Genomic DNA, 24,926 nt, shown 5'->3' with positions numbered 1-24,926 from the left:
GTCCAGAGACTTGGCCTTACCCTGAAATTAAGGGTGGTGGACTGATTAATCACGCAAAAGAAATTTCAAGGCAGTCAAATGTTGAGGTGTTGGCATTGCTGCCACTGGGGTTTTTTAGCCAGATCTATGTTGATAATTAAAAGCAAAGAACCCGGCATAATGATTTAAAACCTTGAGTGGTCTGGGGATTTAGCTCAGTGGTGCTACCGCCTGCCTCACAAGCACAAGGTTCCAAGTTCAATCCCCAGTACCAAAAAAACAAACAGAACAAAGAAAAACCTTATGAGTTTGGCCAGAAAGAAAGCTCCAGTAAAGCTGTGGACTGCAAACATGAAGCAGAGATCCTGATTGCTGAGAAGGAACAGAATAGAAAAGATGCCTTGAGGACATCACAAGAAGCAGCAGGATTCCAACCTTTGCAGCCTCAAAATTTTGAAAGTGAGACTTTGCCTTGAGAGCCCCAGATCACCATGTTCCAGAATGACAGGGGCCAAGAGAATTTGTTCCTCAGAACTGGATTCAGAGTGGTCAGTGGTCTAGGCACTTGACCACTACAGCCAAGAGAGACGGAAGCCTGGCTACTGCTCCAGCTAGCTGGCAGCAGACCTTGGCATCATCCACATGGTGCTGGTTTTAGGTGCATGCATAATGCAAGAGTTGTGGGGTCAGAAAGGCTTCCACCCAGATTTCCGAAGGCTTGATATGCCAGGCAATGTGCACATGAGAGAGTGATGTGTGAAGTTGTGAGTGTGAAGGTGCAGCAGACACCCAAGGAATTTAGAGAAGCCAGGACTGTGGACCATCTGGGGAAAGCTGCAAGGAAAAGAACTTTGGGAGCTGCAACCACCAAAGTGCCATAGGGGCAGAACCCCCAAGCACTTTGGAGTTCAAAACTTGCCACAGATTGCTGGGGATGCTGGAAGTGGAACTGTGAGATTTAATGTTTGCCCTACTGGATTTTGGACTTGCTTTAGTCCCATTCCTTTGTATCCCCCCCCCCACATCTGTAACTTTTGGTATGGAAATGTCTATCTTGTGCCATTGAATGTTGAAAGTGTTTAACTCTTTTCATTTGTACAGAGGCTTGCAGTTAGAATTCCTTAAATCTCAGAGGAGACTTTGGACTTGAGACTTTTCAGCAATGTTGAAACTATTAGGACTTGGGCAACTGTTAGAGATGGATTATTATTTTTTGCATGAAACAAGTGAGTCTTTTGTGGGCCAGGGCTGAAATGTTATGGTTCCTGTCTTGATGTCCTCTCAAAGCTCTATGCAACCATGGGTACGGCTTTTTCTGCAATTGATTCATGATGCAATGCTAGACTCAAGGGCTCTAGGACTGAGGGTGTGAGTGCTTCCCACACTAATCCCAGTAGTCTGAATAAGATTAAAGAGGCACTAATTAGGTCTCCTGTTGCTTTTTCTGTCTTCTACCACCATAAACTGTTGACCCTCTGCCACCCTACCTTGGAGCTAGCCAATTATGGACTGAAAACCTCTATGAACTATAAGCCAAATAAAACTTTCCCCCTTGAACTTTGGGTGTTGGGTGTTTTGTCTCAGCGATCAGAGAAAAGTATATAAAAAAACAACAAAATGTAAAACAAATCTGAAAATTGTATAGAGTAAATAAACCATAATACGTTGATTTTACTCTCTTAGGAGAAAATTTAAAAGAAATTGGGACAAAAACAGGGAACTAGAAGAGGAAGAGATTAGAAGCAAGGCTGGAGGACAAAAAAAGAATATGCAAAATGGAAACAAAATCTATGTAAATAGGGAAAGGTGGAGGGGGTGACACACAGGTAATAGGGCAAAAAATAAGTGCAAGATACATCTTGTAGCGGTACAAGCACCCAATGATAAATGTAAACATATTGCCTGCACCAATAAATGCATCAATAAAAGTATGAAAAAAAATGTTCAACATCATTGGTCATTCAAGAGATGCAAATGAAAACAACACTGAGATTCCATCTCACCCCAGAAAGAATGGCTGCTATCATGAAATCAACCAATAACAAATGCTGGCAGGGCTGTGTGGAAAGAGGAACACTGCTTCACTGCTGGTGGGAGTGTAGACTGGTGCAACCACTATGGAAATCCATATGGAGTTACTTCAAATAACTAGGATTGCAAGTCCTATTTGACCCAGCTATTCCCCTGCTGGGTATTTTCCCAAAAGAATTAAAAGAATCATACCACAGTGATATATGTACACCCATGTTCATAGCTGCACAATTTGTGATAGTTAAAACTTGGAAGCAACCTAATTGCCCATCAACTCTCCAGTTTATGTTTTCACATAAGAAAATACGTGTTTTTTAAAAAATAAAATGGAGTACTACTCAGCCATAAAAGTGAGAAATTAGAGACATTTATAGCTAAATGGATGTACATTGAGATGATACTCTTAAGGGAAATAGGAAGAAAAGGGGTAAAGGGAAAGGGGAAGTGGGAGGGGTAGAGGAAAGGAAAGAAGGGAATGGAATTAGTATGAGAAAATGAAAAAATGGAAACAAATTCTTTGCCAATAGGGAGGGATTGGAGGGGTTGAAGGGAGGGCAGGGGAAGGAGAAAAATAAGAACCAACAGAGATTATGTAAAGGTGCAAATTTCCAATAATGAATGTCATTATATTGTATATCTAAACTGTACCAATGATTAAAATGAGTAATTGATAATGTGAAATAGGAAGAAAAGGACCAAAAGGAGAAGGGGAGGTGGGATTGGTAGGGGAAAGGAAACAAGGGAAAGGAAAAATGATGAGAAATGGAAACAAAGTCTTTGTAAATAGGGAAGGGTGGGCAGGGAATGGGGAAAAAATAAGAACTAAGATACATCATGTAAAGAAAGGTACAAGTTCCCAAAGATAAATGTAAATGTATTGTATTCCTAAAATGTACCAATAAAAGAATTTAAGGGAAAAAAAAGAATGTCATGAACACAAGGAAACTGAACAACACATTTCTGAATAACTAAGGGCTCACAGAGGAAATTAAAGAAGAAATCAGACAGTTCCTACAATTAAATGATAATGACAATACATCTCAGAATCTATGGGACACAATGAAAGAAGTCTTAAAAGGAAAATTCATACCAAGGAATACTCATAATAGGAAAACAGAGCAAGATCAATTACACAACTTGATGCTGAAAAAGAAGAGGAGGACAAACTCAAAGCTCATACAAGGGAGCGAATTATAAAGATCAGAGCAGAAATTAATGCAATGGAGATTAAGGGAATAATACATAAAATCAATGAAGCCAAGAGTTGGTTCTTCAAAAGAAAAAACAAAATTGAAAACCCCTTGGCCAAACCTATGAAAAAAAGGAAAGAAGGGACAAAATTACATGCAATTAGGAATGAAAAAGGTGAAAGTACAACAGACCCAGCAAAAACCCAGTGGATCATCAATACCCACTTTGAGAACCTCTACATCAATAAGATGGAAAACAGAAGAAATGGACAGCTTCCTACATACTTGTGAATTACCAAAGTTGAATGAAGATGAGTGAAAAATTCAAAACAACCCAATATTAATCAATGAAATTGAAAATGTAATTGAAAACTTACCAACTGAGAAAAGTCTGGCTCCTGATGGCGTCACTGCTGAACTCTACAAGAGCTTTAGAGAGGAACTACTGCCATTACTGTTTAAACTCCTCAATGAAGTTGAAAGGGAAGCAATACTCCCAAATTCATTCCTTGAAGTAAGCATCACCTTGATCCCCAAAGCAGAGAAAGATCCAACCAAAAAAGAGAACTATAGGCAAATCTTACAAATGAATATAGATGCAAAAATCCTCAACAAGATACTGGTAAACAGAATACAGAGGGTCATCAAGAAGATCATACACCCTCACCAAGTTGGATTTATACTGGGGATGCAAGGATAGTTCAACACATGTAAATCAATAAATGTAATATGCTATATTAACAGAGCCAAGGACAAAAATCATATGATCATTTCAATACAGGCAGAAAGAGCATCTGACAAAATATGACAACCATTCATGGTAAAACACCTACAGAAAATTGGAATAGAATATCTTTATCTCAACCTGATTAAGGCTATGAAAAAAACAACAGCCAACATCATACTAAATGGTCAAAAACTGAAAACTTTCAAGCTAAAATCATGAACAAGACAAGGATGCACACTATCCTCTCTCCTGTTCAATATAGTTTTGGAAACAGCCACAGCAATTAGACAAGAGAAAGAAATAAAAGGAATAAAAATAGGAAATGAAGAAGTCAAATTGTCATTATTTCTAGATGACATGATAATTTACATAGAAGACCTTAAGAACCCCACCAAAAGTCTTCTAGACTTAATAACCAAAGTCAGTAAAATAGCTGGATACAAGGTCAACACACAAAATATCAGTAGCATTTCTGTACATTAAAAACAGACTCACTGAGACAGAAATAGGGTAAACAATTCCTTTCACAATAGCATCCAAATAACTGAAATACCTGGAAATCAACCTAACAAGAAATCAAAAATCTCTACTCTGAAAACGATAGCACTCTCAAAACAGAGATTGAAGAGGATATCAGAAAATGGAAAGGTTTCCCTTGCTACTGGGTAGGAACATAGTGAAAATGGCCATACTTCCAAAACTGCTATATAGATTTAATGCAATCCCAATTGAAATTCCAGCAGCATATTCCACGGACCTTGAAAAAACAATCCAAAAATTCATTAGGATAAAGAAGGGACCCAGAATAGCAAAAGCCATTCTAGGCATCAGTGACATAGCAGGGGGTATCACAACCCCCAACCTGAAATTATACTACAAAGCTACTGTGATAAAACCAGCATGGCATTGGCAAAGAAACAGAAGATGCAGAAACTACTTAGCCAACTTATCTTTGGCAAAGGAGCCAAACACCTCACTGGAGGAAAGATAGCTTGTTTAATAAATGGCGCTGGACAGTTTGTAATAACTAAAGCTTAGAAACAGCACAAGTGCCCATCAACTGGAAACTGGATAAAGAAGATGTGGGTTTTTTAATAGAATGGAGTACTATTCAGCCACAAAGAATGAGAAACTAGAGACATAGCTAAATAGATGTATATTGAGGCCATATTAAGTGAAATAAATAGGACACACATGTATAAATACCAAATAGTTTCTCTAGTGTGAGAAACTGAAAGTGGAAATAAGGATCAAAATGATTAAAATGAATAATTGAAAATTTGAAATAGGAAGAAAAGGTCCAAAAGTGTAGGAGAAGTGGGAGGGGAAGGGGAAAGCAAAGGAGGAAAGGAAAAATTATGAAAAAAGTAAAAAATGGAAGCAAAATCTTTGTAAATAAGGAAGGGAACACAGGAAATGGGGAAAAATAAGAACCAAGATACAGCATGTAAAGGTACAAGCACCCAATGATAAATGCAAATGAATTGTATACTTAAAATGTACCAATAAAAGAATTTAAGCAAAATAAATAAATAAATAAATAAATAAATAAATAAATGGTGCTGGAAAAACTGGGTTCAACTTGCCAAAGATTATAGCTAGACCTATATCTCTCACCATGCACTAAACTGAAATTGAAGTGGATTAAAGATCTAAACATTAAAACAGAAACACTAAACCAGCTGGAAGAGAGGTTAGGTAAAACTCTTGAAGACATTGGTGTAGGAAAAGATTTTATGAACAAAACCTCAGTTGCCCGTGAACTAGCACAAACAATCAACAAGTGAGATCGCTTCTTATTAAAAGGTTTCTGCACAGCAAAAGACCAACATTGTGAAGAGACAATCCACAATGAAGGAAAAATTTGTCCCTCAGAAAGAATTCTACTAAAATCTATAAAGAACTTTAAAAAAATCAGACGTCCCAAATTAAAGACCCAACCCAAAAATTGGCATCTGAAATGAACAGACATTTCTCAGACAAAGAAGTAGAAATAGCAAATAAACATATTAAAAAATGGTCAACATCACAGGTCATTTGAGAGATGCAAATGAAAACAATGCTGAGATTCCACCTCACCCCAGAAAGAATGGCTGTCATAAAATCAACCAATAACAAATGCTGGCAGGCCTGTGGGGAAAGAGGAACACTGCTCCACTGCTGGTGGGAGTGTAGACTAGTGCAACCACTGTGGAAATCATTTTGGAGATACTTCAAATAACTAGGATTGCAAGTCCTATTTGACCCAGCTATTCCCCTGCTGGGTATCTTCTCCAATGAATTAAAAGATTCACACCACAGTGATATATGCACCCATGTTCATAGCTGCACAATTCGTGATAATTAAAACTCAGAAGCAACCTAATTGCCGATCAACTGGAGACTCAATAAAGAAAATTCATTTTTTTATAAAGTGGAGTATTACTCAACCATAAAGAATGAGAAACTAGAGACATTTATAGCTAAATGGATGCACATTGACACAATACTCTTAAGTGAAGTAAATAGGACACACATGTGTAAATACCAAATAGTTTCTGTAGTGTGAGAAACTGAAAGTGTAAATAAGGACTAAAAGGTATAATAATATGAAATAGGAAGAAAAGGTGCAAAGCGGAAGCAGATGTGGGAGGGGTAGGGAAAAAGAAAGAAGGGAATGGAATTAATATGAGAAAAAGAAAAATGGAAAGTCTTTGAAGACAGGGCAGGGTGGAGGGGTTGAAAGGAGGGTGGGGGATTGGGGAAAAATAAGAAACAAGATGAATTATGCAGAGGTGCAATTATCCCATGATGAATGTCATTATATTGTATACCTCAAATGCCAATAAAATTAATTTTTAAAATATTCAGAAACATTCTGAAAAGTGTGTTTGGCTTCTAACCACAATCCCTGCTTAGAAAAAAGTTTACAGCTCTCTAAGGCCTTTCTCTGTTGCAGAATTTGGAGTAATTATGCCTGGAACAAAAAAGGCAGAGTGAAATGCCCTATGTTCAGGATTTTGTGACTCTATCATAGCATTTCTCAAAAACTAGGAGGCTGACCCTGTTCTGGAATCCCCAGTTTTCCTTAGAGGAATGTATGTTTCTCTGGCCTGCCTGATGATACTGGGAGGTCTCTTTCACCTTCTCCTTACAGCCCCTACACCAACAATTCAGGTCCCTGCCCTCTGCTAGCTGCATTTACCATGAGGACAAAAAGGTACATTATAAAGTTTGTTACTCATGATGTGAGTGGAGTCATACAGTGCAGAGGAAAATCCATGGGGCACTGATTCATGTAAGTTGAAATTCTGATCTAGAAAAATTCCCATTTTTGTTTGAGACTACTCATTAGTTTGGTTTTCTTTGGTATATTTTCATTTCTTTCTGTTTGTTTTATCCTTCTCCTCTTATAATCACCTTTATTCTAGGATGGTCAGCAGAGTTTCAGTATCATCTAGAGTTATGTAAGCTATTTGGACCTTCAAGTTGGACTGATGATTTATTTTTTTGGTACTAGGGATCAAACTCCAGACCTTGTGTTTTTGAGGCAGGTGGCGGAACCACTGAGCTAAATCTCCAGCCAATTCTTTTTTTTTTTTTTTTTTTTAACATGGTATCACTATGTAGTTCAGGCTGACCTTGAAATCACTATGTAGTCCAGGCAATTCTCCTTCCTCAGCTTCTTGAGTGCTGGGATTATAGATGTATGCTGCCATACGTGGCTGCCCCAGGTTTTAACACATTTTTAGTTGTTATAAAATTTAGACTTTTTCACATCTTGTCCTAGCTCTATTGATCAAGGCCTCTAGGATTAGAAAAAGAAGAAAAAAGAAAGAAACCATCAAGAAAAACAAAAAAGCAAACCATCTATATTCAAATTTCTCAATTTTTTTCTAATTAAGAAATAGAGGTAGCAGGAGGTATCAATTTTCAGCAAAGAAGACTTGACAAACCTTTTGAAATACACTTAAAAGTGAATCAAGGACTGTTAGCTTAAATGAAGGAAAAATTTTAAAAACTTAAACCCCAATAACAAATTCCCCAAAATTGACCAAGTAGCTGCTATTATCAGTGCCACAGAAGTCTCTTCCTTGTGCTTGCCACTAAACCAGAAAACACTGACGAAAAAGAAGGTATGGATGTTATCTTGCCCAAAGTGACGCCTAAGAATCTTAGAATAGTTCCACATGTAATCATAAGGCACTTTTAGGCAAACCATGTTGCATCAAACAAAATCACTGTGTTCTATGTCTGATGTAATAAAAACATTATAAAAAGCTGCAAACAGCCATTGCTTTAACTCTTCCATGGTGGCTTGCCCTCATGCTGTAGAGCACACTTCTCTTCCTACTCTTACTTGGCCCAAACTCACTCTCTACAGCCTGTGTCTTTTCCTACGTTTAATAAAACTTTGCTACCATTTCTAAAAAAGCTGTAAACTACCACAGTCACTTTTATTTCTCAGCACAAGAGAACTCCTCAAACATATGACCAGTGTCTCTATATACTTAAAATCTTTTAACTCAGACTATGTGGTGTATGCCTGTAATCCTAGCACTTGGGAAGCAGAAGCACAAGGACTACCATGAGTTTGAGGTCAGCATTGGCTATGTAGTGAGTTCAAGGCCAGACTGAACTACATAGTGAGACTTTGTCTCAACACCTACATGAAGAAAAATAAATTTTCTTTACACAATTGTTTTTGTTTTGTTTCATTTTGAAGTCACCAAATTTAAATATTTATTCGTCTCTATAACATCCTTCATTTTAATATGAAGATAGAAATTGAGAAATAGAGACTGTATATATTCGGTGTATGCAACGTGTTTAACATTCATTATTTTTAACTCTGTTTCCTTTTAAAAATGAAAATAGTGCAAAAATGCCTAATTTACATTTGATATGTTTTAGCTATGTTTTTATATTCCTCATAATCTTTGGCATCTACCAAGTCTCTTATCTATCTTTCTAAGTTGTTCTTCAGAGGGATTAGTAGGCATATGCTTAATAGAGGTTGTTCATATATGGGCTTTCCATGAAAAAAACAATTCCTTCCAATCATCCACCATCTTAAGTGGAATCAGATATTTGACAACATTTAATAGCCTGCCCCTTTAGTGGGCAAATCAAGTATTTGATCCAAAATTTCTCCACATATTTTATAATGCTTTCTATAATGAGACTGAACTCTATCCACAGCAGTCTGTTCCTGAACTTCTTTCTCTCTGAGGATTCTTCAAAATCAATCTTGGCTTGTTTTGCCAAAGCTGCTACTCAATCAAGACCATGCTGGAAACCTTTAAGTGATCTTTCCTCATATTGTTTTTCTCTGAAAATTCCATTTTGCCATAAAACCTCCTTTTCAGACTGAATGTGCATGAGCTGCACACCAGTCCTGCACTCCTATTGGCACTGTTTCATGAGCCCGTGTATCAGCTGCTCCTCATGGTAAGCCTCCTCCTGTGCTTCGTGGGCAATGAACTGGTCCATTAACAACCTCTAACATCTTTTCTCCCTTTGCTTTTGTGCAAAAGCATCTTCTAGGTGCTTCTAGATTTTTTTAATGCAGTCATCATTTGAGTGTTTAAGAAGTCAGTGGTTGTATGGTCTGCTGTATCTAAACCAGTCTTGGATGCTCTTTCTTTTGCCTGGAGACCCTTGTTTCGTTTGGATGCTTCAAACTTCATGATCTCATCATCAGTGACATCTGCTGCCTTCTGTTGCTTTTTCATCATTTTTAGGGCCTCAAGTTCTTTCAGAGTGTGACTGGATGCAAGTTTAGGAATCTGTACGATGATGCTTGGATTTTTGGCCATTTTATTTTGTTCTTTTCTGTTTAACCATTGCTCTTGGGAAGCCTCACATTTCATGTTTTAAAATTGTAAGCTTGCCAGGGACAAGTTGTGGAAAATGCCTTTGTATCTGCTAAAAGGGAGAATGCTGTCTTCAATTTTTGTGACAGAAGATCTTTGTGGGCTCAAACCAAGCCCTATACAAATGTTACCATTCAGGGGGTGCTGTCTTCTATTCTTCTGGAAATTACTTTCTTCGGGAATTATGAGATTAAGCAAAGCCCTACACCTGATACTAATCTTCTGGCATGTGCTCAAGCCTCAGACTTCCAAAGGATACTAATCAAGTGAGAGAGTGAGAGACTGGGGATGAAATTCAGTGGAGTTGGTGCCTGCCTGGTAAGCACGAGGTCCTGAGTTTGATCCTCTAGACAGAAAGACAGAGAGAGACAGATGGGGAGACAAGAGAGACAAACACCAGATTTTTCAAATTTGAGTTTTATTGATTTGCATATTCCTTTCCATTTCCTGTTTTTTAGACCTTTCCATCCTTTATAAGTCCTTCTGTGATTTATTTGCCTACAGTATGTGTTCATATTTGTGTTGAGGATAGTCTTTAATAAGCTTTGTTCTTTTCTAGTTATTTATCACTTGTAGAGAATGAAAATAATTCTATAATTTTAATTCTCAGGTTAACTTCATCAAGGATATACTTTGCTGAACAGAAATCCTGTTACTCTTTTTGTATCTTTTTACACTCATATGAACATTTGTGCCTTTAAAAGTTTATATCTGAATATTTTTCCACTCTTACCAGGTGAGATAGTCATTTTCTTATACCTTATTCCTTATTTTACATTTTATTTCATAATTTTGCCTTATATCTGCTTGGAGTACACCTTTGAAATTTTTGGATGTAGAAAATCAGGTTTACTTGTCCCCCAAATTATACAATTTATCACCATAAATGTGTGCTCAATCATCTGCTCTTGATTTATACTCCCAACCATATCAAATCTCACTTTAGAATGAAGCAGAAGTATTTCTTCACATTTCTCATAAATTTAGTGTGTCTACATGTTGTCTTGCATTTAGATCTAAATAACTGTAACTCTAGAATGTATTCCAAAAAAGGGAGAGGGATAGAGTGATGTTCTTTGCTTTTCAGAATGGATTAAAGATTTTGGTCACATTTATTTTTTGCTTCAGTGGTTCTAGAAATATAGTTGCTTTAAGAATATTATTTCATCGCTTCTTGGCCTTTTGGCTAAGATCAAGTGTAAGAATATTATTTCAAGTATTTATAGCATATCACATCATCAAATCTAGTTTTTATATTTTTTTCTACACATTCAGATCATCTTATCCAATTTATTTTTCTTTTGGTTTTTTGCAGGAAGGTTACCCTTTTTCAGAAATTAAAATATCAATGGTCTTTGTAAGTATTGCTCATTTTCATTGTGATTTTTGGTGTTACCTCTGCCCTTTTATTTTTGTTCCAGGGATTGAACTCAGGACCTTGCACTTGAGAGGCAGGCACCAGAACCACTGAGGTAAATCCCCAGCCCACCCTACCCTTTTATTACTCTCCATCTTATTTATCTTTTTCACTGGATTGATTTCTATTTTATTAATTTGTGTTTGTATTTTTCTCATGAACTGTTTTGGAAAATATACATGATTTTTTAGTTTTTTGAAACAGTATCTCACTATGTCATTCAGACTGTCTTTGAATTCACTATGTATAGATTTCTTAAAACCTCTATTTTTAACAAAGTTTTGATTTCAAACTTTTACAATATAATTAATCACCTAATTTTAAATATTTTCAAATTCATTTGGTGACTCATATTTGAATTGAGATTAAGAAGAAATTTTGTTTAAAAAACACAGGAGTGTACTGAATGTACCTCAGTGGTAGAGCACATGCTTAGTGATACTGACGTCCTGGATTCCTTCCCTGACCTTGCACTTAGAAATGAAAGCAAATGACTTTTGTAAAGCTACTCATTGTCCATAATCTCTAATTTTTCTTTATTACACTTAAGGAAATATTTATACCTTGTGAACAAAAAGATTTCAGGAACTGTGTTGTAACTCAGTGGCATGGCACCTGCCTGACAAACACAAGGCCCTGAGTTCATTGCCTGGTACCAAAAAAACCAGTGATTTCACATGTTCCTAAGAATTTTTGTAAGATTTATCTGTTTGGGAACATTTATTGTATTTTTGGATAGTCTAATTATAGCTGATACCTCCTGTATGAATATTATTAAGTAAATTAAAATGAATCATCTATGGTTTTTCCATAGGTTGTTAAAATATGGAATACAATAATATTTCTAATTATTAATTTATGTGAGAAACAAAGTGTAAATGAGGACCAAAATGTATAACAGATATTGATAAATAGATAAAAATTGTCCTATGAATTATTATTTCTAGTTCTATCTCAGTGAAGATGAGCTATTTACTACTTGATTTCCAGGGTATCATTTCAAATATATTTCTGAATTTATTTTCTTTACCTAACAATACAAAATCTTGCAAAATTGCCCACTTTGACCTTGAAATTGTGATTTCCTTCCTTAGATATCCAATAAACAGCATTTGCATGTATGTAGTGTCATCCCTTCATTTATTATTTTTTAGTTAGGAAATAAGATGTCTGGAGTGAGAAGCAACAACACAAATGTAAACCAATATATTTTTAAACAACCAATTGAGACAAAGAGTATCAAAACAAATATTTTACATAACAATCAAATTTAGATATTTCCTAGAACATGCACATTATGAGAAGCTTAATCACCCATGCCTGACTGTAGTTGCACCAATGCATACATTTTCTTGTAAGTACTGAAAAAATTAGATGCTAAACTCTGGCTTAAGGGCTTCATATATTGCTCTCAGTTTACCCTATCACCATAATGAATGCTGACAATAATAAATAGATGGGGAAAAAGACTAATGTACAAAAACTTGCTCATTAACATAGAATTTTAAACAATTACTGACTTCTTTAACTCATATGCTCATTTTCACCTGCTTGCCCCTGGCCAAATCAAAGAAGTCTATGTATTTGGTTAAGAATGAAAAAGATTCCTGGTATGGGGGGAAAAAAATGAATGAAAAAAGATTTGCCCAAACTAGTTGAGAGGAGTTAGAGTGGCATATTTTCCTCAAATCATCATCTCTCCACTTACAGGTATTTTAGAATAAGAATTTGTATGGAGGAAGCACATATAAATAATGCAAATCTCATTTACTTTATCACTTCCAGCCATTTTTAGCTCATTATCTATTTTCTTCTGGAAAAGAAACTGGGCTCCATGCTTCCTAGGGCCATCATTTGCGTATTTTGTTTATTCATCTGGTCTGAGGAAAGGAGTAAAAAGCTGTGTATGTGTTAGGTTTCAGGGAGCCTCTTGTTCTAAAAGAGAAAAAAACCCTAACTTTTAAAGTTATATTTTTCAGTTCTTTTGACAATACCATTTCATCTATGGTACAGCCCGTTTTCACCATCATATTTTCATTTTGTTTTGAAGTTCAGCAGATACAACAGCCATGCTTATAAAGCAATATTCAACTTTTTCTGTTTAAAGTTGTGTCTTGCTATTCTAGTTACAATTGTGCCTTTATTATTTCAGTCCTCAATCTTGAGAGCCTTGAGGTGCCACGTCACCTGGCTGGATCGATCTATTATTGTTGGACTGGAATCTTGGTTTCATCAAAGGTAGCTGGATCATAAGCAAAGGCAAGCCTGATACTCAAGGCTTGAAAAGGATCACACTAAAAACCTGTCATGTCAAAAATAAAAAAAAGTCAAAAACGGGATACCTATTACACATTTTGGAAGGGCTCCTTGTTTTTAGACAATCATGTAAAAGAATCCTCTTTTTTAACCCCTGCAGTTCTATCATTTTGAAAGTGTTCTCACACAAATGATTCTTTGATTCTCACCACTTCCTCACCAATCTCTCAATGTATTCTCTTCTTTTCTGAAGATATACAATTAACTGTCTGCAGCTTTTTCCAAGATTTCCCTGGTGATGGTGTCAGATGTGCCACACTGAGGTAATATATGTTAGACAAGTGGAGTCACTATCATAAGACCTTTCTGCCTGATTTGAGCAATGTCAGAGTTTATCTAGAGTCCATTGTCAAGTTTAACCATGTCTAATTTTGCAGTTGTCATTCTAAAACTACTTTGTCAAATAGTTACAAAGTTTATAAGCAGACATAAAACCAACCAATAAAAGCAAAACAAATTCACTCTGTACAACAGATTTGAATTAAGAGATGTAGTAACCATGCTAATTGGAGAAAGCCAATGTCTCTTAAGGAAGCTTAGATTTGTTAGAAAGGTATCAAGCAAATACTTGAGAGTCATCTCTTCTTTTATCCTGATACGAATCACCATTTTGGAAAAAGCACAAATTTCCTAATGCCAAGACCAAGAATTACACTTTCAGAACATTTTTTAGGATTTTGCAAGTACAAATACAGAACTCTATGTAATTTTGAATACAGTGTGTAAAAATTAAGATCTATATTGCCAAGTAAGAACATTTGATCAAGATTGTCTCTTATCCACCAAAAGGAACATGGCTATGACTATAAGTAATACACAGAGAACTAATTAACAAAACAATGTAGTTATGTTTGTGGCATATTAAAACAAAAATCTAGAGGAGGGTTCCAGGTAAATGTTCCACAGCTCCCAGTGCAGGGTAGGAGGCTTCTGGGCCAAACTACCACTGCTCCAGCACAGAGGAAGTGAGCCACACAAAGCACCACCAGAATCCCCCCATCCCCCCACCCTCGTCAAAATGAGAAGACATGTAAACAAGCCTCAGAACCAGACATCCAGATCACCTAAAGCAACCCCAAAGAGAAATGAGATGGAACACTGTGATACTCAACCACCTGGACTAACTGAACTAGCAACAAAAGAGGATCTGGAAAAAATGAAATCAGAAATAGTTTCTCAGACAACAGCAGAGATTGTGCCCATATTGCAAGACATGATTAATAAATCTAGAGAGGACACAGATAAAAAACATGGATGACCTGAAGAACATGATTGAATCCCAACATAGGAAAAAAGTGGAATCCATGAAACAGATACAAACAAGATTTCCAGGAGATTAAAAACTCCATTGAAAGTCTATACAGCAGAATGAGCCAATGTGAAGACAGAATTTCAGATATAGAAGATAAGATTGCAATTACTGACCAGGAAAAGGAAAATTGCTTTAAAATTGTAAGGAACCATGAGAAATCAATCCAGCAGCTGCTAGATACTTCAAAGAAGAATAACATAAGACTGATTGTAGTCAATGAAGAAACAGGAGAGAGTGCAGATGACATAATAAAACTGTTCACAGAAGTGATGGCAGAAAATTTCCCAAGCAGGGGAAAAGAACTTCACATACAGATAAGTGAGGCATAGAGGACTCCAACTAGCCTTGATGAAAAAAAAGTACACATAGGCATATAATTGATAGATTTCAGAAACCCAACAAAAGAACAAAGTTCTACAAGCAGAGAAAAGCAACAAATCATATACAAAGGAAAGCCCATCAAAATCACAGCAGACTTCTCAATGCAAAGCCTCAAGGCAAGAAGAGCTTAGAGTGATGTATTCCAAGCCTTAAAGGAAAACAGCCTCCAACCAAGATTGATGTGCCCTGAAAAACTATCTTTCAAAATTAATAGTGAAATAAGATACTTTGATGACAAAGAGCACTTTAGGAATTTCATGAATATCAAACCAGCACTCCAAAAAGCTTTAGACAAAATCCTAGAAAAAAGGTAACAAGGATCACAACTCCATGAAACCAAGCAGAATGAATCCATCAGGCATGACAAGAAATTAGAAGCAAAGGGGAAGAATCCAACAAAAAAGAAAAGTCATGACAATGATAAGTCAATACATATCAGTTATAGCCATCAACCTATAACCATTAGGTCTCAACTCACCAATCAAAAGAAATAGACTGGCAGAATGGGTCAAGAAGCAAGATCCAACAATAATGCTGCATACAAGAAACACACTCAATTCAAAGTGAAGCTCATAGACTGAAAGTTAAAGGGTGTAAAACATTACTCCATGCAACAGGAACCTGAAAAAAAAACAGGAGTAGCTATCCTCTTCACAGATCAAGTGGATTTCAAACCAACACTAATTAATAGTGACAAAGAAGGACACTACATACTTGTAAAGGGAACAATCCAAGAGGAAGAGATGACAATCATAAATACCTATGCAGCAAACACTAGTGCATCCAACTATATAAAACAAATACTAATGGACATGAAAAATCACATGAGCACTAATACAATAGTACCGGGGGACTTCAATACCCCACTGTCACAAATAGATCAACTAGACAAGAAACAAGCAACAAAATACTAGAACTCAATCAAACTCTTGAACAAATGAAGTTAACAGCTGTTTGCAGGATGTTCCACACCACAAAATAAGAATACACATTCTTTTCAATTCCACATGGGTTATTCTCCAAAATAGACCATATACTCACTCATAGGACATATTTAGGTAATTGCAAAGGAGTTGAAGTTATCCCCTGTATATTATCAGACCATAGTGTGATGAAATTGGAGATCAATGGCAAAAGAAACTACAAAAAATTAATAAATACAAGGACATTGAACAACATACTTCTGAATAACCAATGGATCACAGAGGATATTACAGAAGAAATCAGACAGTTCCTACAATTAAATGACAATAACAATACAACATATTGGAATCTCTGGGACTCAATGAAAGCAGTCTTACGAGGGAAATTCTTAGCAGTGAATACTCATATTAGGAAAACAGAGCGAGCCCAATTAAACAACCTGATGTTGAACTTCAAGCTTCTAGAAAAAGTAGAGCAGGACAAACCCAAACCTCATACAAAGGAGGAAATTATAAATATCAGAGGAGAAATCAATGCAATAGAGACTAAGAGAATGAAACAAAAAAAATCAATGAAGCCAAGAGTTGGTTCTTTGAGAGAATAAACAAAATTGACAAACTCTTAGCCAACCTCATCAGAAAAAGGAAAGAAATGCCCCAAATCCATGCAATTAGGAATGAAAAGGATGAAATTACCATGAACCCAGCAGAAATCCAGAGGATCATCAATACCTACTTCGAGAACCTATATGCCAATAAGATGGAAAACAAAGAAGAAATGGACAGAGTCCTACATACATATGAATTACCAAAGTAGTGTGAAGAACACCTAAAAATTCTATACAACCCAATATCAATCAATAAAATTGAAAACATAATTAAAAACTTACCAACTAAGAAGAGCTGGGGTCCTGGTGCCTTCACTGCTGAATTCTACAAGAAATTTATGGAGAAACTACTACCACTACTGTTTAAACTCTTCAATGAAATTGAAAGGGAAGCAATACTCCCGAATTCATTCCTGGAAGCAAGCATTACCTTGATCACCTAAGCAGAGAAAGACTCAACCACAAAAGAGAATTATAGACCAATCTCACTAATGAACATAGATGCAAAAATCCTTAATTAGATACTGGCAAATACAATGCAGAAGATCATCAAGAAGATCATTCACCCTGACGAAGTGGGATTTATTACAGGGATGCAGGGATGGTTCAACATATGCAAATAAATCAACGCAATATATCAATAGAGCCAAGGACAAAAACAATTTGATCTCCCTAGATGCAGAAAAAGCATTTGACAAAATCCAACACATTCATGACAAAATCCTGACCAAAATAAATTGAAATAGATGGTCGTTACCTCAATTTGGGAAAAGCCATCTATGAAAAACCAACAGCTAATATGGTACTAAATGGTTAAAAACTGAAATCCTTTACACTAAAATCAGGAACCAAAAAAAGAATGTCCACTATCACCGCTCATGTTCAATATAGCTTTGGAAACATTAGCCATGACAATTAGACAACAGAAAGAAATAGAAGGAATAAAAATAGGAAATGAAGTCAAATTGTCATTATTTGCAGATGCCATGATACTCTATATAGAAGACCCTACAAACTCCACCAAAACTCTTCTAGACTTAATAACCAAATTCAGTAAAATAGCTGGATACAAATTCAACACGCAAAAATCTATAGCTTTCCTCTACACAAACAATTGACTCACTGAGACAGAAATAAGACAAACAATTCCTTTCACTATAGCATCTCCAAATCTGAAATACCTAGGAATCAACCAAACAAAATCAATCATAGGCCTCTTCTTTGAAAATGATAACACTCTGAAAAGAGAGATTGAAGAGAATATCAGAAAATGGAAAGATATCCCTTGCTCCTGGGTAGCAAAGATCAACATAGTGAAAATGGCCATACTTCCAAAACTGCTATATATATTCAACACAATCCTAATTGAAATCCCAGCAGCATATGTAATTGATCTTGAAAACAAAATCCAAAAATTCATTTGGAACCAGAAGAGAGCCAGACTAGCAAAAGCCTTTCTAGGTAACAGACATGGCAGAGGGTATTATAATCCCCAACTTGAAACTATGCTACAAAGCTACTGTGATAAAAACAGCATGGTACTGGCAAAGAAACAGACCTGAGGACCAGAGGAACAGATTAGAAGATGCAGAAACAACTCCAGACACACTCAGCCACCTCATCTTTGACAAAGGAGTTAAACACTCTCACTGGAGGAAAGATAGCCTCTTTAATAAACAGTTCTGGCGAAATTGGGTTTCAATTTGCCAAAGACTAAATCTAGACCTATATCTCTCACCATGCTCTAAAGTAAAATCTAAATGGATTAAAGATCTAAGTATTAAAACAGAAACACTAAACTGGTTGGAAGAGAGTTTAAGAAGAACTCTTGATGACATTGGTGTAGGAAAAGATTTTATGAACAAAACATCAGTTGCCCATGAACTAGCACAATCAACAAGTGGGATCTCATCTTAGTAAAAACTGCTGCACAGCAAGAGAAATCACCAAGAGAATAAAAAGACAACCCATAATGTGGGAAAAATTTTTTACCATGCGTCCCTAAGACAAAGGTCTACTATCTCAAATCTATAAAGAACTTTTAAAAATCAGACATCCCAAATTTAAAGACCCAATCCAAAAATGGGCATCTGAAATGAACAGACATTTGTCAGACAAGCAGAAATAGCAAATGAACATATGAAAAAATGTTCTACATCACTGGTTATTGGAGAGATGCAAATGAAAACAATGCTGAGATTCCACCTCACTCCAGAAAGAATGCCTACTTTCAATAAATCAACCAATAACAAATGGTAGTAGGGCTGTGGGGAAAGAGGAACACTGCTCCACTGCTGGTGGAAATGTAGACTGGTGCAACCACTGTGGAAATCAGTATGGAGATACCTCAAAGAACTAGGACTGGAAGCCCCATTTGACCCAGCTCTTCCCTTGGTGGGTATCTTCCCCAAACAATTAAAGGTATCATACCTCAGTGATATATGTCCACCCATGTTCATAGCAGCACAGTTCGTAAGAGCTAAAACATGGAAGCAGCCCAAATGCTTATCAACTGGAGACTGGATAAAGATAATGTGGTTTTCTTTTTAATAAAATGGAGTACTACTCAGTTGTAAAGAAATGAGAAATTAGAGACATTTATTGGTGAATGGATGCACATTGAGGTGACCCTCAAGTGAAATAAAGAGAGCACACATGTAAATACCAAATGATTTCTCTAGTGTGAGAAACTGAAAATGTAAATAAGGACAAAAAGGTGTAATAGTATGAAATAAGAAGAAAAGGGGTAAATGGGAAGAGGAAGTAAGAGGGGGAGGTGAAAGGAAAGAAGGAAGTGGAATTAACATGAGAAAATTAAAAACTGGAAACAAAGTCTTTGTAAATAGGGAAGGATGGAGTGGTTGAAGGGAGGGCAGAAAAAGGGGGGAAAAGTGACCAAGAGAGATTATGTAAAGGTGCAAATTTCCAAAGATGAATGTCACTATATTGTATACATAAAATGTACCAATAAAATAAAATTTAAAAGGAAGAATTAAAAGAATCATACCATAGTGATATATTCTCATCCATGTTTATAGCAGCACAGTTTTTAATAGCTAAAATTTGGAAACAGCCCAAATGCCCATCAACTGGAAATTGGATAATTAAAATGTGGTTTTTCTATAAAATGAAGTATCACTCAGCCATAAAGAATGAAAACCCAGAGACATTTTTAGCTAAGGGGATGCATATTGAGGCCATATTCATAAGTGAAATAAATAGGAAACACGTGTAAATACTGAATAGTGTTTCTAGCATGAAAACTAAAAGTGTAAATAAGGATCAAATGTGTCCTGAGTCACATGGAACATGCTGAATCAGCCTGCTGCAGACAGACAGGTCTGTGCATGCCCTACCGAGGCCCTGAGTGGCGCAGAAGAAGCCAAGTCACCCTGCTGCAGACAGGCAACCACCTGGTTCCACACTACAGAGACACAGAGGACACCAAATCACCAGACCAATTTACTAACTCTTGCTGCTCCCGGCCCAGAGGTAGGGGCTTCTGAGCCACCATCCCACTGCTCCTGGCCCAGAGGAAGGGGCTTGCTGGTCACCATCCCTCCCGCTGCTCAAGCCCAGAGGAAAGGGCATTTGGGTCACCTTCTGTCCTGCTACTCCTGGTCCAGAGGAAGGGGCTTCTCAGACACCAACCCTCCCTCTCCTCCCAGCCCAAAGGAAAGGGCTTTTGGGTCACCATCCCTACCGCTGCTCCTGGCCACTGTCGCACCTCTCCCAGCTCAGAGGAAGTAATCCGTGCAGGTGCTAACAGCCCCCCACCCCAGTTGAAATGAGAAAACATGTAAATAAGTCTCAAAACCAGACTTCCAGATCACCTACAGCAACCCCAAAGGGAAATGAGATGGACCACTCTGATAACCACCTGGACCCACTGACCTGGCAACAAAAGGGGATCTGGAAAAAATGAAATCAGAAATAATTTCTCAGATAACACCAGAGATTGTACTCAGTGCTAGATATGATTAATAAATCTAGAGAGGAGCTCAGGAACATAATGGAATCCCAACATAGGAAACAAATGAAATCCATAAAACAGATGCAAATAGATTTCCACGACATGAAAAACTCCATTGAAAGTCTACACAGCAGAATAAGCCAATGTGAGGACGGAATTTCAGATATTGAAGATAAGATTGCAATTAGTGACGAGGAAGAGATAATCATATGGTTTTTGTCCTTGAGTCTGTTAATATAGTGTATTACTTTTATTGATTTATGAATAGTGAACCATCCTTGCATCGCTGGGATAAATCTGACCTGGTCAGGGTGTATGATCTTCTTGATGACCCTCTGTATTCTGTTTGCCAGTATCTTGTTGAGGATTTTTGCATCAATATTCATTAGGGAGATTGGCCTGTAGTTTTCCTTTTGGGTTGTGTCTTTCCCTGGTTTTGGAATCAAAGTAATAATTGCTTCCAGGAATGAATTTGGAAGTTTTGCTTCTCTTTCAATTTCCTTTATAAGTTTAAAGAGTAATGACAATAGTTCTTCTTTAAATGTCTTGCAGAATTCATGAGTGTAGCCATCAGGACCTGGGATTTTCTTTGTTGGTAAATTTTTTTACTACGTTTTCAATTTCACTCATTGTAATTGGGGTGTTTAGAATTTCTATGTCTTCTTCATCTAACTTTGGTAATTGGTATGTATCTAGGACTCTGTCCATTTCTTCTGCATCTTCCATTTGGTTTTTGAATTAGCTATTGATTAAATTATAAGTCCCTCCTTGGCCTATCTGACTTGCTAGAAGATACTTTGGCTAGCATGTGGAAGCAGAATTCCTTGCACCAATGGTCACAGTAGAGGCCTCAATGGTCAGTGACATTGTGGCAATAAAACACTGTAGGTGAGAACTTTATGACTCTTAAAAAATGTTATCTAAAGCAAACACAGGTCCCTTGTTAATCATGACCTATCTTTCACAGAAATGCATTTTTCCTTCCCTTTTCAAGCCTGACTTTCATTAGCACCTTAGCCTGCAGTGTTCTCCATATTTGCTTTACTTATTACATTTTGCCCCTTCAATATTGTGTGATCAATACATACTAGCAAGTCCAGACCCTTGTAGACATAGCTTTGCAGTGTTTAGGCCATCCTGGACCACCATAAAAACAATCCTTTGTCTTTGTCTCTTTATCCTTGTCTTTGTCTTATATAATTCTTTATCTTTATGGCTGTAAACTCAGTCAGATGGTTGGGCAGCCCTTGATAGGAAAGGGTTATGTTTAGAGTTGGTGAGTCAATCTGGCCACAGACTAACCAGGTGGACCTTGGCAGACTCTATGGTGTGGGCCTGTTACAGTCTCACTTCAGACTGACCATGTTGACCCCATAAGAGTTAGTGGGGGTGGGCCCAGTGAGTCTGTCCAGCTCCATTCTGACCAAGTGAACCTTGGCAGAGCCAGCAGGGGAGAACCCATTAAGTCCAGCCACATACTGACTGGGTAGACTTTGGTGGAGTTGGCCAGGGAGGGCTGAATGGAGCTGGAGAGTGAGTGCCCAGTGAGTCACTCCAGCCATGGACTGACTGGGTAGACATTGGTGAAGATGGCAATGGAGGGCCAGTGATTCAGTGCAGCCATAAACTAACCAGGTTGACCCTGGCAGAATCAGCAAGGGAGATCACAGTCAGTCCAGCTGCAGACTGACCAAGTGTATCTTGATAGAAATGGTGAGGGAGAGCCCCCTGGTGAATCAGTCTGGCCTCAGACTGACCAGCTAGCCCTCAGTGGGAACAGCGAGGTTGAGCCTGGTCAGTCAGTCCAGCTGCAGATTGAACAGGTGGACCTTGGCATACCCACCAGGGGAGGGCGTGGTCTGTCAGTCTGGCCATGGACTGACCAGGTGGAACTTAAAGGACCCTTTGGGGGAAAGCCCAGTGTGTCACTCCAGCAGTGGACTGACCAGGTGTACATTGGTGGACTCAGTAAGTAAAAGCCTGATGAGTGAATCCAATCACTGGATGGACCTCAGCATATCCATTAGGGAAGAGTCAGGTGAGTCGGGAAGGTCCATTCAGTCAGTCCATCCATACACTGACAGGTTGACCTCAGCAGACCAGGCAAGGGAGGGCCCTGTCACTCAGTCTGCCCACTGAATGTCTGGGTGGACCTCAGTGGAGCTAGCATCAGAGGGCCCAGTGAGTCAGTCCAGCTGTGGAATGACCAGGGTGGAACTCAGTGGAGCTGGTAGAGGAGAGCCCAGTGAGGTCTACCCAGCTGCATACTGACAGACTGCACCTCAGCAGAGCCAGCGAGGGAGAACCTAGTAAGTCTGCCTATGGACTGACCAGGTGGACCTTGGTGCACCCAGCCATGGAGGGTCCAGTGAGTTAGTCCAGCTGGGGACTGACTGGGTGGACCTTGTCAGAAATGGCAAGGGAAGACTTGGTCAGTTGGTCTGGCAGTGGACTGACCAGGTGGACCACATCAGATGCACTGTGAAGGGCCTGGTCAGTCAGTATAGCTGCAGAATGACCAAGTGGACCTTGGTGGAAATGGTGATGGAAAGCCCAGTAAGTCCAGCCATGGTAAATAATGTGATTAAATTAATGTTCTTGGGAGGAAGAGATTATCTTGAATTGTACAGGTGGACCCTAAATGCAATCACATGTAACTTTATAACAGAGAGGCAGAGAGAAATTACAGACATAGAAGAGGACACAGACACGCATGGTAGAAGGCAATATGTAGAGCAAAAAGAGATGCACCTACAGGCCAAGGAATCCTGACAGCACCAGAAGCTGGAAGAAACAAACAATGACTTTTCCCTCTAGAACCTCCAGATGATGTGTGGTCCTGTGACACCCTGACTTCTCACTTCTGATCCTCAGAACTGTGACAGACATTTCTTTTGCTTTAAACCACATTTGTGGTGATTTTTTACAACAGCAGATGGAAACTAATATACCTTAATGGATACACCTATTATTGACCACTAATTTGTAATATGATGGTGTTAGGAATGACAATGATAAGGCCAAAAAGAAGAGTGCCTGGAAATGGAAATCATTTTGTCAAGCTGAGCTTGACAAAAGTACAGAAGCAGGAACGTGCAAATGGCAATGAAATTTGAAAGAGAAGAACCAGGGAATTTAATAAATTAACCATGAGGCTTGAGGTTCATGCTAAAATTCATCTTAACCACCAGCTACAGACACATACAATGCCAATGTATTATCCATTCAACACTGTATGCTTTTTGTTTGCCTTCAGTGTGCTTGGAATTTGTACAACTTCTTGAAACTATGGGTTGATATTTCTTATAAATTTGGGAAAATACTTAGCCATTATCTCTTCAGATTACCTCCCTCTCATCTCCTGAATCCAATTATACACATATTACTAGATTATTCATTGTTTCCCATTTGTCTCCTACATTTTTCCTGTGTGTTCTACTTTTCCCCTCAGTACTTCAGTTTGAATGGTCTCCATTAACCCATCTTTTCCACTATATATAATCTTTTGTCAATGTCCCATCTACAGAGTTCTTAATTTCAAATATTCTTAATAACAGAATGTCTCTATACTTACTCTATATACATTAAAATTCTCTGTTGAAATTTTCTATACTTTCATTTATTTTTAAATTTTTTTCTTAAACATATTAATCATAGTTTAAGTTGATGTTTTGTATGGCACTGAGGAAATGAACACAGGATCTAAGCACTCTACCTGGCCCCTTTTATTTTGTATTTTGTGACAAGGTTTTGCTAAATCACCCAAACTGTCCTCAAACTTGCAATTCTTCTACCTCAGCCTCCTGAGGAGCTGGGATCACAGGTGTACCACTGCACCCAGTTTAATCACAATTATTTAAAAATCCTTTATTGTCAAATACAATTCTGGCAATTCTAGATCATCTGTGAATATATTTCTTTTCTTCTCATTTTGGGAGTCATGTTGGCAGTCCTAAGAATTTCTAATTGAATATTAGACATTATGCATTTAAAAATTGAAGAGTGTTCTGATGAAGAAATGGCTCTCCCTTTCTACCTCCAGGCAGACAGAGCAGAGGATAAGCATCAGGGCTGATCACCTAAGCCAATCAGGGACACATACAAGACTCAGGTGTATCACTTTTGCTTTGATTTTGGCCCTTCAGGATTATAAACAACCCATGTTTTCATCATTTCCCCACCCCTCCCATCCTCTCAAGCAGATCGTGAGCTCT

At 37.7% G+C, this 24,926-nt stretch overlaps 2 pseudogenes; one reads left to right on the top strand and one right to left on the bottom strand.

The window, feature by feature from the left end:
• Positions 1-8,800: 8,800 nt before the first annotated feature.
• Positions 8,801-9,779, bottom strand: LOC101711184 (sperm flagella and cilia-associated protein 2 pseudogene; annotated as a pseudogene).
• Positions 9,780-10,948: 1,169 nt separating this feature from the next.
• On the top strand, positions 10,949-11,021 carry LOC147826851 (U2 spliceosomal RNA; annotated as a pseudogene).
• Positions 11,022-24,926: the final 13,905 nt, after the last annotated feature.

Source organism: Heterocephalus glaber, unplaced genomic scaffold (genome assembly GCF_053883595.1).
Source record: "Heterocephalus glaber isolate CG9 unplaced genomic scaffold, H.glaber_assembly_v1.0 deba00001461, whole genome shotgun sequence".
Lineage (NCBI taxonomy): Eukaryota > Metazoa > Chordata > Mammalia > Rodentia > Bathyergidae > Heterocephalus > Heterocephalus glaber.
This window is presented reverse-complemented; position numbering and strand designations above follow the sequence as displayed.